The sequence below is a fragment of the Dermacentor variabilis genome, chromosome 4 (genome assembly GCF_050947875.1).
Source record: "Dermacentor variabilis isolate Ectoservices chromosome 4, ASM5094787v1, whole genome shotgun sequence".
In the NCBI taxonomy this organism is placed as follows: Eukaryota; Metazoa; Arthropoda; class Arachnida; order Ixodida; family Ixodidae; genus Dermacentor; species Dermacentor variabilis.
Genome location: NC_134571.1, coordinates 132880121 through 132898812, shown reverse-complemented (window position 1 = coordinate 132898812; position 18692 = coordinate 132880121). Strand labels below are relative to the sequence as shown.

The 18692-nt window shown below is 44.6% G+C and overlaps 1 protein-coding gene across 1 annotated transcript in view; it reads right to left on the bottom strand.

The window, feature by feature from the left end:
- LOC142579796 (uncharacterized) overlaps positions 1 to 18449 on the bottom strand; it is a 162669-nt gene extending 144220 nt beyond the window's left edge. The window contains exon 1 of the mRNA XM_075690370.1: positions 18357 to 18449. The gene's annotated coding sequence lies outside the window, so the exon portion shown is untranslated. The remainder of the gene's footprint in view (positions 1 to 18356) is intronic.
- Between the last annotated feature and the right edge of the window lie 243 nt (positions 18450 to 18692).

Below are 18692 nucleotides of genomic sequence, written 5' to 3'. Positions count from 1 at the left end.
GACAACGTAACGCTGAGGCGAAAACTGTACAAGATACTATGTTTCTCCGTTTTTTATAGCTCACGTTTTCTCCAGGCATGGTGCCCCATCATCTGTCATCACCGACAGAGGAACTGCCTTTACAGCCAAACTGGTGGAGGACATCTTCAAACTGAGCTAGACGCTACCATCGAGAGGGGACTCCCTATCATCCGTAGAACAACGGACTGACTGAGGAGTAATGCCACTAGCTTTCCAGAACCAGCGCTGAGAAAGAAATTATAACTGGGATGCGTGATCTGGAAGATGGAGGTGCTGAGAAAGAAGTTGAGATTGAGGACGAAGGCCTCAGAGGATCCAAGCCATCTTGTCCCGCTCTCTGTGTTGCAAGCTCTGTGCATGTATTCAAGTGTCATTTTGCGACATAATATTTATATGACAGGGCATAGAGAACAGTGTGAATAGTAAAATTTATAGTTTTATATGGCCCACATATCTTTCCACGTAGTTGGGTCTTACTATTCCCGGATATGCCCAGAGAGACAGAGAGATGAAAGGCCGAGAGCCTAACCATGTTAAGTGTTAGGTTGGCTGCTCTGCCCAGGGGGATGGTGTAAGGGCAGAAAATATAAGAAAACAAGAGAACCTTACAAAAAGATCGCATGAGTTCGCAAATTCTATACATTTTTCGATGGGTCCCGTTTTTTTAAAAAGAATGCTACTACTTTTAAATAGTTCCGGCCGACATCTGCTGGAACCAGGGTACATGATTTCTGGTTGCGTCCACGAATAATGGTTTCGGTAAGGGAATGGCTGTTAGTCTAGTCTAACGTTGTGCTGAGGACTTTTCTTTCTGCATTGAAACGAAGACAATGACACAGAAGGTGCGCTATCGTCTCTTTGCACCCGCAAACTTCGCATTCTGGATTTGTGGTCATTCCGATGAGGTAACAGTAGGCATTGGAAAAAGCTACTCCATGCCATAGACGAAAAATTAAAGCTACCTCCGTCGTGGTAAGCCATGTGGAACACAGTCGCTAGTTCTTAAAGTCTGGCGAATTGCATTGGGCCAACCTAAGCTCGCGAGCAAGAGCACGGAACTTTTCCTCTGCGTCTGTTTTTGAGACAGGGATAGCGACGCAATCGCCACTGGCATGCGACGCTTGAGTGGTTACGTCGGCTTCCTCGTTTCTAAGCAAACCACAGTAACATCGCAACCATTGAAATAAGATGTCATGGCCTGTCTCAACTTGAACGTTTCTCAAGTTATTTCTCAACAGTACTTTCTAAGCTTGTTGAAAGAAGATAGTTGAGAAAGGTCAACGAATGCTCATTATGAGCTGTGAAACGGCCTTTGGGCCGTTTCAATAGAGAAGTGGGCTCTCAGCTTATGTGATGCACGCGCGTCGACGACTTCTGCGAACTGATCGTGTAAATAGGGTTCATGTGTGATGAATTTCAAGAAGGATTGAGGCATCCTTAGTGGGCGCATCTGCGTGTCTCAGCTTTGTCCGCTTTGTGTGGCAAGAATTGAGCTGCAGAATTCCAAGTCCTAGAATATTACTCGATTGTCAAAAAGAAAGGAAAAGACGCGTTTCGAAGTATCTCTCGGCACGTTTCGCATAGCTGACACGCTTCGAATATTGAAGAGAAACGTGTCCGATGCTGAACAAGAGTGTTGTGCACCTCTTTTCCGAGTCGAGAATGAACATATCATCGATATTATTGAAGCCGCGAGGCTGTTGCGGCGCACTATTTCACATGGACGTATGTTGTTTTCTTTATGAATTATTATTTTTGACGTTGACGCACGCGAAGACTGCCTCTGAATACCACTGTCAGAAACGCACACCTCGTAGCCTGTTAGCAAAACAAGGCACATTGGCAGCGGTTGTCTTCATCTACAATTTTCCAAACGGAAACCTGCAGTAAATAGATATGACCAATGTAAGACTGAAATAAGCGAAGCACAGAACTTATAGAGTTGCCACTTTTCCTTGCGCACAGACGAAAGGAAATAAACAGAGGAAGCTGTTGCGCAGAGCGGAAGTGGCCGATAGAAGTAAATAAGCAGAATCCTTGATTTCAGCAATGTGATGGGCAAAAAATAAAAGTAAAATGGCTTTCACAAGGGCGGAAACAAACGCAAAAGGACAATAATGTAGCCATGCTTCTAGCAAGAAGAAATTGCAGAACTTGCATCGTTCAATCTAGCCTGGAGCAATCGTTCACTTCTGCAGGCTTTGAGCATGTGCCAGCTTCATTAATACGTGTCCTTTTTCGTTTTATCACTCCCTTCCTTTTTATGTAAGAACCAAAGGCGTGAATATGTGAACTTGTGTGCATGTGAATGGTCAAGCAGAAAACTAGAACCACGCTGAACTTTGCAGAAAGGAAGAAAAATTCAATTTCTGATATTCGAGCAAGAGAACAGCCCGGTGTCGTACATAGAAGATAGAAGTAGACCAAAATGAAGTCTCAGCAGTGATTTTCTTTCCTCTTCTCACAAAAACAAGGTTTGTTTTCTGTTGTTGCGTTTGTGTTTCCGCTTGCTGACATGTTAACCTTTGCGTGCCTTGCAGAATGAATAAGAAAAGAAATGAAGTAGGATAAGCAAAAATTACAATCATGGCTTTTTTTTTGAAATCAAAACAATCGTATCTACAAGCGCACCATTCAAAAACATGTGGCTACTATTGGCAGAACAGAGGTGCCAACACTCTGAAATTATACGCTGTATTCTTACCAGTGACATGTGCTTTTACGCCGCTTGACATGCAAGGAAGTTCAGCATTTTAAGGCAGAAAGTTCGTCAACCTTCCAGAGCTAAGCTAGGGCATTGGCAAAATTTTGAACTGTGACGCGTCCTTTCTCTTAACGGCACGTGGATTAGACTGAAGTCCAACGACCTCCATGCCACTCGAACAGGCATCATGATGCGTGTCGATTGCTGCGCCAGTGCGAGTGCTGGCGAATAGAGTAGCGGTTCAATGACACGCTGATCGCTTGAAGAGTTTCTGACAGGCCCCGACCTACTTATGAGTAGGACTTCCGAGTGCTAGGGCCGACGAATGAAGCTCAAGAATCTCAGGCAGCCTTGCAAGAGAAACACTCGCGAATGACACGAAGTAGATTCACTGAAGTTGTATGAACTGCCCGCAAAGCAAGCTCACTGACCTCCGACTATATTTACTCCCATTTCAAACTTCCGAAAAGCAAACAGTTTGGAATTCAGAGACAAAGAAAAAAAAATATGAGGGAGTTCACAGGCGTAGCGCGACGCGACGGTGAAAAAAAGTTATAATCCTAAGTAAAACGAATACGCGGGAAGACGGATGTGAAACATGCTTTTCGTAAACAAGGGAAGTAGTTTGTTCGTGAAGAATTGAAATCAAACACAACTCTCTAAAATCTTCGACGTAAGTCAGTGTTCAAATACGAAACATGTGGGCAAGCCTACTGTGAAAGAACATCACTATTAATTGAAACATATCGAATTTTCCGGAGAGCAATTCTGCACAAATAATATGGTTGAAATTCCCGGAGAACAATTCTATACAATTAGTAATGCTGACACTTGATGTATCGTGCGCCCAGTAAAGCACACTAAAAACGCAGTATATATCGCACACGTGGGAATAGGTCTATACATGGATTTATTAGTATGTTTATTATTATGCACGGAGTTTCCTTTTTCCTGGATCGTCTCTTTATCTTTGTGCGCAGGTTTTCACAAGACTTCGTTGTTGCTCTATCGCACGCATAAAAGCGCACCTCCTTAGAACATTGGAAACTGTGCAGTTTATGTGTCGTGACATATTCTCGTCGTTTGCAATAAATTTTTTCCGTGGAATGCAAAGGTACACAAATGCTTAAAGAATAATTAGTTGTTTTAAGAAGAAAACATAGTCACTCATTTAGAAAGGTGCACGCTTCACGATTTCTTATGCGCCACCTGGGGCATGATAACGCTTACCGACTTCATAGTTTTGAGTGGTGGTTACAACAAGATATCATCATGAAACGAACGCAAGGTTCTGTTTTATTCAATTAACAATGTGGTTAAGATTGCTCAATTAAGAAGTTATGGACATTTTTGAGTAATTGTTAGTTATTGACAATTTATTTGGATGCTTGAAAAATGTCTTTTTTTCTCTTTTCACGGTATCAGAATGCGTCAGCTCTCTATTTCACGTTCCTTAGCACTTACCATGGCACTTAGCACTTACCATGGATCTATGGCATTCTAAACCTCCCAGTATCTCTGAACCAATAAGGGCAGACAATTTCTTTTTTTTTCTTTTTTTTTGCGCCACCGAAGTATCATATGAAGCGTGAACTCGTCCTAACTTTCTCTCGAGGGAGCCGTGAGAACCTTCGTGTACAAGAATAAATTCGGTACGATCACAGTAAGGAATTTGGGCACATTTGAGTTTAGTTCACCATTTTTCGGAGCACTTGTCATTCGAACGTTTAGTACTGATAGCATCGCTTCAGTATTTTCTCCGTGAGGCAGCCTCCTCCATTTAATCATTTTGCTGGGAACTCACTTCATGTTATTAGTTTGCCGCTCATTACTATGAGTCATTTTCACTGCATAAAGCAAGTACTTTGCCTGTGGCTGGCGACCTCCAGCTGTTTTTGCAGTTCGAGGCGATTTCTGCGTCGCTAGTTTGAAAAGACTCATTTAATGTCCCAGCTTTTTAAGTGCAGAAATATAAGCGTAGGGTCCTCATTTTCCTACAGCAAACGGCGCCAGTGACTTGTCTTTGAGTGGTCGTGGAGGTGAGTGTCGTTTTATAAAAACACGTCGCTTTTGAGCTATTGTATCATTTTACAAAAAAAAAATCAAAGGTGGTCGCGTCCCTGAGGGAGTCGCGGACAACGACGTCTAATGCCATAAGCATGTTAGTGCAATGTCAGTAGACACGGCATGAACAGAGTTGTCTACAGCAGACCGCTCATTCACAGACCCAGGATGAGGAGCTTATGGTACGTACTGAACGCATCACAAGAATGTTGAAAAAATATTTTGCCTCTTCTACACATTCGTTGCAAATCAGTAAATTTTTCACTCGATAAACGTGTCTCACGTCGACAGAAACAGAACATTCTAGACTTGGGAGGTATTTAGCGGCTGCAGGCGCCCGGGTTGCGCAGTGTCGGCACAGAGCGTTAAAGGTAACTAAGAGGGGTTGTATATGTTCTGCAGGACAAGTAGAACGCCGCACCCTAGCTGCCTAGAACAGTTTTAGGGAAGCGCGGTCCCCGGGTTTGCGAAACGTGCGGAGAGCCGTCAGCGATTCGGTTATACAGTACCTAATTTCAACAGTTGCCCCTATGTAACGTCCGGGCGAATAAAGTGCTATATCTGCAGCTACAGGACAGCTAAGCAAGCGTTTCGGTGAAACCTCGCTACTGATTCGGGTTAGTGCATGCGTCAGAAAGGTATTGCTGAATGGGACATCTCTTTTTTTTCACAGCCGTGGCTATCCAGACAAGTGCGATCACATTTGCCAACTGCTACAGAAACGGAGGTGCGAGACGATGGGCGAAACTAATGACGTTATCCGTCAAACACAACGAAACCGCCTGTGTTCCGTTATCCGCCAGACAGTGCGCGCGTGCATCCTTTTGTCGGCCTCCTTCCACATTTTAGGGCTTGCGACGCCCGCTCGGCTTCCACGAAATACATATTTTATGAGCAAGAGATCGATAACGTCCACCTGCACACGTCGGTCTCACTGCATCACAAATGTAAGAAATGCGGTTTGTTAAGTACATAAGTTTGACCCACCAAGTAGCACTGACGAGCGCATGCCTGTTGTTTGTAAATAACCAATAAATCACCACATGATAGCGACGTGATATTTGCGCATGTAGAGTCAGCTGCTAGGTACTGCTAGAGCACACGTACCTGGTAGCAATAAACTCAATAGTGAAAATCTCAGAAGGCTGCAGCCGTGCGTGCTACCACTAGCATAATGGTATCTGTAAGGGTAAGAAAACGGCAAGGCTGACGAAGAGCACAGCAGAAAATGTGTGGCAACAAAGCGTAACTGATATTTCCAGGCGAGAAAAGCACGAAAATGAAGCTGTACAGTATAAGGCTGTAATATTCAACGGTACATCTCATATGCTACCCGCTTTCCTCGGCTTAAGTGTAACGCACCAAACCTAGTGCAACCTGGCTAACCTATACCCGTCTTTTCTTTTCTGTATTTCTCTAACCTCATATTCCACTCCACGGCTTTGCGGCGTCTTTGTCGACGGAATCGGTCACTGCATGCACAGAAGGATAAGAAGCAAGTAAAGATTTGTAACCCGTTAATAATGCGCCCACGCGATATTATTAAGCTCCTTGACGTTTCAAAAAAGTGATGAAGCACGCACCGTAAAGCCTACCTTGATATTAAAGGACAACAAATAACACCTGTGGCACAACCAGTGACAGTGCAGTGTCGTTAAATGAGAAATGCTGCAGTAGGCAAAGCTGGAATGCGAGTTTGCTCTGACACTCCGTTAGGCGCAGCCCTGAAACTTTACATGGTGTACATCGGAGTATATGCTGGCGGTATTCGCCACGGCTAACAGTCTTTCTAGCGCAATTCTTCATTCTGATACCCAGCCTCGGAGCGTCTTAAGTGCAACAAGCAAGTCGCGGATCCCCTGAGGCTTCGAAATGACAATGCTCTACCTCTGTGCTCCATCTTTAATCGCACTAATTCCCACCAGGAAGTACGACCTTTGTTTAATTGCCGAACTTTCCACGAAATATAGCCTGGTAGACCGTGGAAACGCATTAAGGAGCGAAGCATGCTCAAGACAAATGAAAGGTCATTCATAGTAAAAAAAAAAAACGTGGTGAGATAGAGGGCTGGGGGTTGCAACAGAAAACTGCATGCTCCTCGAGTTGCGTTCGCGCACTTGCTAACGGTACTTTTCTCGTTCTTTCTGCAATCATACAAACACCGCACACTGTAGCACTCATAGCAGCCTCTCAATTAATGGCCACAGAGATGCATTTAGGCATGTCTGTTGTTGTTTTAACCTCTGTTTAAGGGGACTGCTCCGTAGTAAACAGATTTCTGTTTCGGAATAAGAAATATAGTGGTGCTAAATTTGGGCTATACCAACGTTTTAAATAGTTCATTCGTACTCCATGGAAGAGAAACTGCTTACAAATTGGTGCGTGTATTAACAATGCAGTCTACCCTATCTATTGGATTTGCAACCACTGAGTTTCCTGAGATGAAGTTTGCTTTGTTCTAAGAGGGCGAAACGCATTTCGGTCACTTGTTTTATCTTCTCAAGCAAGAAAGGGTAGCAGTTTCTGCCCACTTTGTTTCAATATTCTTTATCGGTGCAGTTACGATAGGGATTCGATAGTAAGATATCTTACAGATTAGTGCATTGTTACCACATGCGGAGGAAACACACAAAGCTATCAGCTTCACGTTATAAAATCACAATGTGAAATATATTTGCGTTGCTGTTATTATTGTTGTTATTATTTGTTTATTATAGTTGTTACTATTGTTGTTACATTGTTATTATTAGCCGAGGGTCCCGTTGCAGTCTTTGACTTTGGGACCCTCGTCTGTATATTGTCTCTTACCAATTAATTGTATTTAAAGAATTACAAACTCAATTCGTTCGCAGTACTGTAAATGATAGAAGATTTTTACGTAAATATTACCACCGCAGTTCAGACAGCACTGTACAACAGTGTGTGCTTAATCAATTAAAATTATAAGGCGTGTCTTTTCCGGCTTCAAACTCACTCAGTGCATCCGCAGTTTTGTTTTATTTTTACTGTCAATCTTCTGCAAAAGGCGGTCTTGGTAGAAGTGAGCAAAATAAAAAATATAAATAAAAAATAAAAAATAAAAATGGAATAGAAGCAAACGACCTATTCGAAACGTGGGAGGCCAAGCTAACTCTAGGGAACCTGGAAGACCAACGACAACTCGTCGCAAGGGCCAAGAGGGCAGCCGAAGCCAGAGGGTTCCTGGACTAAGAAGCCCTCCCACCTTAGGGTGACACCCGGCCTCGCGCAGGACACTGTTTCGTTTAATAAACGTTTCTCTCTCTCTCTTCTTGGCTTGTTAAGCTTGTTTGCTATAATGGCAGGTGGAGTATACTTGAGTAGTAATTGATCACTATTCAAAACATGGGGTTCTACAGACCTGCCACTGACACATGCCAATATGGCCATAGTTGTGAGGTTTCAAAAACAAGCCTAAGACAATTTATTATACGGTTATAACATGCGACACTACTGCTACTTATTAAAGCATAACCAATTAGTATAATATTTTCTTTGTTGCGCGTGGAAGCAAAGCATGGTTCTGTCAGCACTGGAAATATTCCTGAAGGCTATAGCTGTAAACCAGACATAACAGGGACACGGATCAACATACGCATTACGACAACATGCGTCTGAAAATGTAAGTACACAGTAAAAATATGGCAGGAGATGAGCAATGCAGAGAATATAGGGAGTAGAAGCGTTTAAAATGTCTAGAACACTATTTGATCCAGTACATGAAGGAATTCCCATCCGTCGAGACGTTTTATGCGCTTAACAAACAAAACATTGAAGTTGGAACCACGGTAGATGATTGTAAAGGTCGGTGTAAAAGTCAGTAGTGTCACTGTGTGGTTTATCTTCAGGGCATGCTGTAGTCCACGGTAAACTTTATGCGCCAATCAATGACAGATTAAAGAAATTTTCATAGCATAGGCACTTCTTGAAGCGAGCCATAACCTTTGAACAATGATAATACCGTGGAATCAGGTGCATCTGGTGCATCTGATGGATCATGCATATAATTAAATCACAAACGTCATGTGTTGATTCACACCGAGCGCGTGCCCAAGAGTACGGGCCTCGCATAAAGTTCTCACTCAGCGTGCGGCTGCTGCCAGTTCCGCCAACCAATCAGGCGCCCCTTGAACCTCGTCCCCAGAATATGCGGTATCTACACCACTCTTGTGCTCTCCTGCTCCCTACTCTTGTAATAAACAAGGGTTAACGTCGTGTGGACAAATAAAGCTATCACAATGAATGTAACCCGTAAAAAAAACATCAACCATGGCAGGCTCTTGCGTCATGCTTTCACCGTTCTCGTTCTGTCGTGAATTTGGAGGTACAGGCTCGGTCTCATGAATTAATGTTCCGAAAAAATAAAAAAAAGATAAAGAAGGGACGAAGTCTCCGTAGGAAGCGGAAAAACCACTGCAGATTTTGTAGCTCAGAAAAGAAACGCAGAACACGCCTGCGAGAAGTGTCTGAGCGTCAGGGCGTTTCTGTGCATGCACTCTGATCTGGCTAGCCAAGACGCCTGCTCATGCGCAAGCAGCGATACATCATAGCCCATAATGTCATTGGTGTGTCTTTTGTATCTTTTATCATTTGATTGGCTTGTGTGTGATTGCAGAAGGTGCAGAATATGACGGTATGCTGCTGGCTTTTCTATATTGACTGTTTAAAGACGCGTGCAAAATTGTGTTATTGCCAAATATTTTTCGCATATCGCTTCATATTATCGTTCTTTGATCATTCGACAATTTGTTTGAAGGTAACCAGTCAACGCAGTGGTTGCAAACATTTCCAACTTCATTCAAATAAATAATTCAATAGGGGCCCTGTTGGAGTGCACTAAAGAAGTGGTTTGTGATTTCGTGCGACTTCTACGATTCTCGCATGGTCGAATGATTAGAATTACGGATTCTTCAGTGGTCAGTTGAAAAAGGAAGCATCGTAGAGACGACTTCCTTTACCTGAGCACTGTGTTTTGCATAGGACGGTGATTTGTTAAATTGGCAATAAACATCGATTGATTGGACTGCATCTAAACACGGGGCTAAGTAAGTTCGCTGAGAATTTCGTGTTGATGAGCAATGTGAAACTGCCAGCAGACCGAGGCTATGCAAAGACGTCGGAAGGCGTACTAAATGCAGGGATGGGCAGATTTGCAAGGATTGTAGGAGCTTTGGCGATGGTCACGCAAGCATGTGCACAGGCAGCGTTAGAAGTGCATCCGATATTAGGTGCTATGCTGCGTCGACTTTTGTGTTAATTTTCTATCGAAATATTGAGGGATTGGAGTCACGACGTATTTTTCGTCTAGTTGGTTCATATTCGTTGTAAAACAACCTCTGCTACCTGCGAATAAGGAAGGCGGTTTGGCGGTGCTGCCCAAGTCGGCGTACTTGTCAAATACATCCGACGCTTTAGCTTCACCGTTTAAGCAATGCATGGATGTTTCTTTGCCGCGGATTAGAGCCAAAGCCTTAAATCTATGTCAAAGGCTAAATCTCACAAAACTATATGGTCCGTTCAGTTCTAACAAGGCACTAAGCCTTGACGTTCTTTGGCAACTAAGACCTATCAACCTGAATGTCCTCTACGCGTACTAATATTTGAAAACACAGCATGGCAGAAACCCTAATCTTTGTACGTGAAGCAGCGGATGGACAAATTGTTGGTAGTTGGCCCGTTTAAAGCAGAAAAATTATGAAGAAGTGGTATGCTTTCTTGCAGAAAATAAGACGAAACAGATGAATGCTTTTTGAATAGATATCAGAGATCTGTACTATTCGATATCGCAGGATGCCATTCTAACTAGCGTAGTGGACTGCATAGACATCTACGGGGCAGTGGCCTTCCAACATGCGGCCGGTATAGCCGTAGGTTGGTTCTTAAAGCTGCTCAGCACTCACCTTGGTTCCCCTTATGCGGAGTGGAATGGGGACATATTTTTACAAAATGACGGTACTGGCATTGGATATTGCATTGCTCCTGTTTTGAGTGATATTAACGAAATGAGACAGACTTTTGCAATAGCAACTACCACCCATGCAAGTACTACGTGTGTTTACGTTTGTTGATGACCTTATAGTACTCTTAAAAGGTGATGAGAAAGACTTGCAAAATCAGTCTTCCGAAATAATTTCAGTTTTTCGGTAGTGCCCAGCACCTTTAATAGTGACTCACGAGCTTCCCGTGGACTGCTATTTACATTTTCTTGATTTAGGGCTAAATTTTTATCCAAAGAGGTTTGCTGGGAATCGCAGCCCACAGCAAAATAAAAAGCAGGTTTTAATGTTTCGTTCTTGGCATTCTAAGCTCGTAAAGCGCAGTATTGTTCATTCATAATTTGACAATGCCTTAAAGATATCATGCGTTCATCGGCTGCGAAAGAGTTTAGACGAGCAGGTTCGTCGCCTAACCGAAGCGGGACGCCCCTGTGCAATACTCTCTGCAATTGCAGAAAAAAATGCATAAGCTGTAGAAGGAAGGAACTAACGCCAACTGTGCGGGAGCACAAGAAGGTACAAAGAAAGTGTCGTCTATTTCTTACACAAATTCCGTTTCCCACAACCTGAAGAAAGAGCTCGAAGCGGCGGGAGATGGTTTTTATCGCTCCCGACAAGCTAGCAAAAATATCATCAGTTGGCTGACTGAAGGCAAGTATTGCCCTTATTCTATCGAAAATTAGTGAATATTTTATATAGTACTGGAAGTAAGCTAATGGGCCTCTAAGTTTTCAATACTTTAATGACTCCCTAAATGTGGATTAGTATAATGTTAACGTTCTACCAGTTTTCTGGGACCCTTGGAGTCGTGAGATATATTGTTTAAATGGCCGCAAGCTCTTCAAGCATGAAATCTCCTCCATCTCTGATTAAGTCAATTGCTTTTCCTTCTTCTCCTACCACTTTTCCTCGTTTCATGCTTTGTAAGACCTTTCTAACTTTATCGCTAGTTATAGAAGGAGCCTCTGTAACCTGTTCACTACTGTTTAGAATGAACATATCGTGAGTGCTCTGGGTATTGTACAAGTCAGTATAGAATTTTTCCGCTGTCTCTACTATTGTTATTTATATTACCCTGCTTATCTTTCAATGAATACATCTTGGCTTGTCCTATGCCAAGTTTTCTTTTCGCTGGTTTCATGCAGCATCCATTTTTTACTACTTCCTCGGTCTTTCTTACGTTACAATTTCTAATATTCTTTATTTTCTCCTTGTTGATCAGCTTTCATAATTCCGTGAGTGCTATCTGATCTCTTTTGTTGGACACTTTCATTCTTTGTCGTTTCTTTATTAGGTCATTCGTAGCTTAGGGGTGCTTACCTATTGGTTGCCTTGGTGCGTTACCTCCCACTTGAACTTCTGCATCTGAAGCCAGCCTAGTTAAGGTTTCATTCATTACCTCTAAGTAATCCTTATCCCGCTGTTTTAAGGCTGCATATTTGTGTGCAAGTACCAGCCTGAATTGGTCTTCTTTTTGCCTTACTGCGTCTAAGTTGGCTTATTTCTTCTTGACCAATTTTACTCTTTCTCCAAATTGAGGTGAATCCTAGACCTCAATAACCTAAGATCTCTGCAATTTATCCTACATAACACTTCTACATCCTGCTATAAGCTTTGATTGGCAAGAAGTATGAAATCAATTTCATTTCTTGTTTCACCATTATAGCTTGTCCAAGTCAAACTTTGTTGCTACGCTTTCTTAAGAAGTTGTTCATTATCTGGAACTTATTCCTTGTCGCGATTTCTACCAACACCTCTCCTCTAGTGCTTCCACAATCGACGCCGTAGTTCCCAATTGCTTGTTCACCGGCCTGGTTTTGCCCTAGTTTTGCAGCGAAGTCATCTATTGCTACACTATAATGAGTTTGCACTCTTCTCGTCACTAATTCCACGTACTTATAAAACAGATCTATTTCATTATCGTCATACCTACAGGTTGGATCTTAGGCTTGTTCTAGCTTCAATCTATACCTATTATAAGGTTTTACTATGACTATTGCTGCTCTCTCATTAATGCTGCAGAATTCGTCAATGTTGCCCGCCAGTTCCTTATGGATTAGAAATCCTACCCCGTGCTGCTTGTCTGGGAGCCCACTATCGCAGAGGACGTGAACGTTAGTCAGCACTGCAAAAGCCTCACCGATTCTAACCTCACCAAGGCCAATGATATCCCAAGCAATACCTCATAGTTCCTCAAGGAGTCCTGCTAAGCTAGCTTCACTCGAGAGAGTTCGGTTGTTAAACGTTGCCAGGGCCAGTTTCCATTGGCCTGTCCGGGTCCAGAGATTCTTAGCACCCTCTGCTGCGTTACGGGTCTGACCACCTGCTTGGTCAGGTGTTCCGCAGTTGCTTGGTACTGAGGGCGATCGGTTGAACGAATGAATCATTTGGGAGGGAGTGGCTAAATACTGCACCAGGGCGGCCAATTACTGTTCTGGTGAGGGACTGTGTTTTGTTAAAGCTTAGTGGGTCTCCATAATTGGATTAGTATAGCCCGAATGGCTCTCGGTAGTTTTGCGGTGTCAAGTGTCACTGCAAGTCTGGAGATGTTGTGCACTGCAGGAGGTGAATTGGCGATTTCCCCCTTCAGACTAAAAGAAATAGTAAGTGCCGAAATTCTGAGACTTTTCTACTAGAGCGTAAAAATTGTTTGACACGTCTGTGACTTCATTCTTGCTTAGTGTTGATTACGTTCCTTTCCTAGCTTATGCACGTTTACCCATGGACTTCCGGTGGCAAAGAACGCTTAGTATTTAGCAGACAATTAACTGATTTTCTCTTCGTATCTAACCCTTTCAACGTAATTGTGCCAATTGAGCCGGAACGCAGGCACGAGTGCACCTTGACGGAGCACAGTGGTCGAAAGCGAACGCCAGCTGCCGCAGTAGCGCGTGAGGCGTTGAGTGGAGAGTTCATAGCCGCGAAGCCATGTCACCCTTGTTGTCGCTCACGCAAGTCTGTGTTATGCGCGCCTTTCTCGTCCACCCAAGCTATCGTCTGCTTTCTGACTGCGTTTCGGCAAGGCCCAGTGAAAGCGTGCCAAGCTTCTTAGCGCGCTCGCTTGCCCTCGAGGTGTTCATAACTCGAAAGACGCTCAGCAGCGTTCACTTGAACATTGGGCCACCCCAAACATTGAAGAAGGGCCACACCCAAATTGCAAGTTGGCCTACACCCAAATTTAAGTTGGCCTACCCCCAAAGTTCGCGTGCCCCGAAATTTAGCATGGCCCACCCTCAAATTTTAGTTGGCACACCCCCAGATTTAACCTTGGCCCGTCCCCAAATTTCAAGCTGGCCCACCCTCAAATCTAAATTGGCCCAACCCCAAATTTCAGTTGGCCCATCCCCAAAATATGTTTGCCCATCCCGAAATTTTAAGTTGGCCCACCCGGAAATATTGTTTGGCCCAAGCCCAAATTTCACTCTTGCCCAACCCCCAAATGTTACTTGGCCTACCCAATATTTTAAGTTGGCCCACCCCCAAGTATTCGTGCCACTGCCTGCGCGTTTTTAGTTTTCTTCCACAGCTGTCTGGCTCTAGCTTGAAAGCGGTCCTCTTACGCGAAGGAAGGACGGACGGACATTTTTCTCGTTGCGTATAGCCATGTAAATGCTTACGCATTAAAAAAAATACCTCGAGGATTCGAACTTCTGACTGTGGCAACTGAGCATCCAAGCTAGCTCAGTCATATAACCAACCTGCAGGCTGTGAGGCCGCTTTATGGCGGATAATTTCGGCCCAGAGGATCTTACATGTGTAAATATCGTAGCACAATATAGAACTATTTCTAAATGGTTTTGACCTCGTGGTTCCAGAATTTCACGTACGCAGGCGACCGTGAGCATGGCTAGGTATACCAGAGATTCCGACGATGTCAAAAGCACTTAAAATGAGTCGGGAGCAATAGAACGGCGGAAATGGTCGCTTCTGTTACACATAGAGCGACGAGACACGCGGCACACCCATCTTGTGCGCGGCGAAGGTCGAGCAGTCGAGAGTGGATAAGCTGCACTGTCGTATGCATATACCTAAATATATGCGGAAAATGTCGCTCAAGAACAAAGCAGAAGACTCCGATACCCAATTTTCTGCGACACGGGGCCCTTAACGATACTCGCGTTCAAAAATAACGGGCACGATGCGCTCGATTCGATGTGCAGAGCAGTTAATAGAGCAGATTGGAAATCTATGTATACTAAGAATCATCGCGATAAGCCTATACTGTACGCTGAAAACGTCGTCTGCACAATTACTTTGAAATGCGGCGCGTCATGCATACGCCAAACGGAAAAATGCCCATTTAAAGAACATAAATGCATCACAACGAAAATAACAGCAAGGCATCTAGGCATTCATTGTAGAGGCTGTGGCTCCGCATCATTATTTGAAAAAAAAAAAACTAGCATCATGTCGAAATCAACAGACAGGCTAACAAGATCAGATTGTTGTAGCCCTAGAAATCGAAAAGCTGGGTGATTCCTATGTCAGCGTGCCGTCCCTCAGGCTTTTGCAGAAAGACATCAGATTTCTTACGGGATCCTTTTTTTTTCACACATGGTAGGGTTTACCATGTGATGCTATTTCGTGTTTCTTACATTTTCTTTAGTTCTGTGTGAACATTATATTCACGTTCAGCCAGTGCTTATTCTGCGCATCCAGTGAATAGACCTTCAGTTGTTGGTGTGCACTGTGTACGTGTCGTTCTTCTTCGTCTGGTACCTTGTGTCTTCTGGCGCTGTTTTACTACGGAGGGATTAAGCGCATGCTCGGGCCAGGAAGAGTTCCTACAAGAAGCAAGGATCAGAGTGCCAGCAGAATTGTGCCTGAGGGGTGACCATCGAAATGTGCAGTGAGTTTAGTGCGAGATTAATCTGTATAAACCAAATAGGTAGTTATGAACAAGTTGAGCATTCAAATTGCCCCCGGAAGTCTTCGTGCAGAACATGATCTCTATAATAACTCTCACAAACTCCGATATATGGAGGTGAGACAGTTAGAAAAAGGCAGTCTGGGTTGTTTTACTAGTGTGTGTGCGTATGCCTAGCATTATATCGAAAAGGAGCAGCATAATAGCATAGTCAGCTTACCTTGCACCGTGGGAGTCACGTCAAGTACAGTGACGGCTCTCACTTGAAGCAACAAGCAGGGGGGAGAGTAAAACGTGGTTGCCACTAAATGTAGAAATACCAGGGATATTTTTGAATTCACGAGATGATAATGCACCCTGGCTTGACCTCCATTGTGGAGCGGTGATGGTAAACACCAATATTGGAACTATGGCTTTAGTAGACAGGGCTTCGATAAGTCCCCATAAATTAAAACTGGAATCACGGTGGTGGGAACAGGAGGTGTTTTGGTGGGGTCGCACATTGCACCAAACTAAAAAGATCACCGAAACCAATACACATAGAGAATATCTATATAAGCCATATATATCATATTGGACTTAGTTGTGCGGGAAAGCACTGCGGTCGAAAAGTACTGTGTTATGCTTTTCTTCATAACTTGAATAGACATTACGCTGCCAAGCGTGACAGCTTCATCATGCGTATAATGCCGGACATAACTCCAGTGTCCTTCGGCGCCGCTGTTGCATATCTGTGATGTCATACCGCGATTGCTGAAAATGCTGTAGGGCGAAACGAGCTCAAAATGAAGGTTATAACTTGACTTATGTTTCGTGTACTCATGCATTCTGCCAGTACTACTCAGATAGTGTATTCAAAGAAATTATGTTATCTACCTTGAACAGACAGAGCACTCCAGGGAATTTGAATTTCTCAGTATCTGCACGTTACGCATACAAACGTGAGTGCTTGCATGAGGAAGCACTGCAGGTACACAGTTACGCAGCTGTGACGTACGCCCGTTAAACTACCATGCAACAAATACATTAACAGGCATTTCAACTTACATTTGGTACAACTGAAGAATAGCTGGTCATAAGACCCAACTGCATATATAGTGCAAATGAAATGAAAAAGAAAATAGCGACAGACAGAGAGCACCATTCGCTAACTCCAACAAATAATTATTTTAGTGATAACGATAATTTAGCGCATGTGCAGTGCTCTCCGTCTTTCCATGTTTATTCGCGGTTCACTTGCAGTAGTTCGAAGAGACAAGGCCGAATTTCTGCCCTTCATATGCATGTATGGTATTGTTGCGTTTCGCCTGCGACACGTGGTTTTGCCGGCGCGACTGCGGCGGGCGGCAGACATTTTGGCCCGATCGTCGTCGCCGCAACACTCATCGCCAGGTGTTTCCAGGCGCGTCTGCGGCGATGCGACCGCCTAGGGATCCTCCTCGCATTCCAGTCATTGTGCCCGAAACAGGCGATGCCAAAGCAGGGATCTCATTCCAGTTATTGGGCCCGAAACAGGCGATGCCAAAGCAGGGATCTCGTTCCAGTCATTGTGCCCGAAACAGGCGATGCCAAAGCAGGGATCTCATTCCAGTTATTGGGCCCGAAACAGGCGATGCCAAAGCAGGGATCTCGTTCCAGTCATTGTGCCCGAAACAGGCGATGCCAAAGCAGGGACCAGCCTCTCATTACAGTCATTGTGTCCGACCGGCAGCGCCACGACAGGGTGCTACGAGATCGTGCGCAGCGCCACGACAGAGTGCTACGAGATCGTGCGCAGCGCCACGACAGAGTGCTACGAGATCGTGCGCAGCGCCACGACAGGGTGCTACGAGATCGTGCGCAGCGCCACGACAGGGTGCTACGAGATCGTGCGCAGCGCCACGACAGTGTGCGTCACCATTAGCCCATTGTACATTCACGTGCTCGTCTTTTGAGGGGTTCCTTCTTGCCCTCAACTGCGAGAGTATAAAAACAGCTGCCCCCGGACGCCAAAAGGAGGGCTCCGATTTCTTCTGTTGAGTGAAGTGCTCTCCCGTCTCTCTACTTCGGTCAAACCTGACCACCAACTCTTTGCGATGTTAAAATAAACAAGTTGTTTCGTTGTTACCAGTCGACTCATGCTTTGCCGGGACCTTCGGATGCTTCCAGTTGTACCCCAGGCCGCCAGGCCAACGCTACCCTTGGGGCTTGCGACCCAGGTACAACCACGGGCGTCAGCGCCGAGTTCCCAACAGATCGTACCAGCAGTCAGATCCAAATAGTATATTGGCATTCAAATCTGATGTGTATAACCGTTGCACCCTTGAAGACTTATATTAGTGTTTTAGTCTGACACAAACTTCATTGAAGAAAGTTGTGTGCATCGTAGCCAACAATTATACACAATCCTGTCAATTTTCGGCATGGTGGTATACGATCACTTTACATTATTACGGGTCTGGGCTAATACTGGTATGAATTTCTTTACGGGGTTAAAATTTGAGTTAGGATCTTGCAGTTCCCCATTAGTGGTTTAATAGAAGCCCCTGCCACGCGAAGAATAAGGTTTGTCCTGGCGTTGACATCGCGGTGCATTTCGTGGTATCTCCGCGGCGATCGCTGCAAGGCACTTCGCCAAAGTCCTCGAAATATTTTCGAATGCCATCGACGCGAGCTGCGGGAAGTCAGGAATAGACGAGCGACGCACCTGTTGCCGATGGAGACGTCGGAGGGCACTGGCGCTGGCGTGTGGTCCCGGTCTGTGAGTGGCGCGTCCAACTCCGTCTGACTGCGCGCACGCACTTTTGCGGGACTCTCCCGGCTTCCCCCAGAGTTTTTATCCCGGCGCGCGCGCCGCGATCGCAGCAGGGCGCGATCGCTCGATGCGTGACGTCACGCAGTCGTTGGGAGTGGATTCGCTGCTCCGTCGGTGCGACGTCACACGCTTTGCGGCCGACGTTGACGACCAATCAGACTCGGCTAAAGTCACCGCTCTCGTTTTATTAAGTGTTTCCCGTCTCTCTCTCTCTTCTTTCTTTTTTGT